Genomic DNA, 652 nt, shown 5'->3' with positions numbered 1-652 from the left:
TGACCAGATGAGGAGGGGGCATTCTACACAATAAACCGTAGGTAATTCACTTTCTGATAGTATTTTTTTTACATTTTATTTATTTATTTACATTCAGGTTAAGATATTACCAATATATTAATTATTTAAAGAAGTCAACCTTAAGCAGAAGATTCTATCCATTAGACACATGTAGACCAGGCTTAGCAGCGTATGGTATGTGGGACAAGGTTGCTATCATCAATAACTCGTGCTGACATTGAGGAAGGCCAGCTATGTAAATTTTTTTTATGCTTTCAGTTATTAGCATCACTCCACACCCTCACTTTGCCCCATTTGTCTTAAATTCAGATCCCTACATCCCCCAATGAGGCTAGAAGTTAGTTGCACCAAAGGGGGAGGGGTGTGCTTAAAACAAACTTGGTCATACACTGTATTTATTTTTTCCACAAAAATCCTTCAAGGGAAGGCTAGCTGTTTTCATTAATAAGTAAACAGACCGACTTCAGGGGTGGAGCAAGGGCTCTCTCAGCTCTACCACTGGCTACATGCACAACAAGAATCCCCGGCTTGTACTGACCCACCGTTTTGTAAAAGGGGGGGGAAAGACTTTTTTAAGAAGCCGCAAGAACATCAAGTTCCCCCTGCACCAGCGGCCAGGATGGGCGGGGCC

This window comes from Myotis davidii, unplaced genomic scaffold (assembly GCF_000327345.1).
Source record: "Myotis davidii unplaced genomic scaffold, ASM32734v1 scaffold96, whole genome shotgun sequence".
Lineage (NCBI taxonomy): Eukaryota > Metazoa > Chordata > Mammalia > Chiroptera > Vespertilionidae > Myotis > Myotis davidii.
This window is presented reverse-complemented; position numbering follows the sequence as displayed.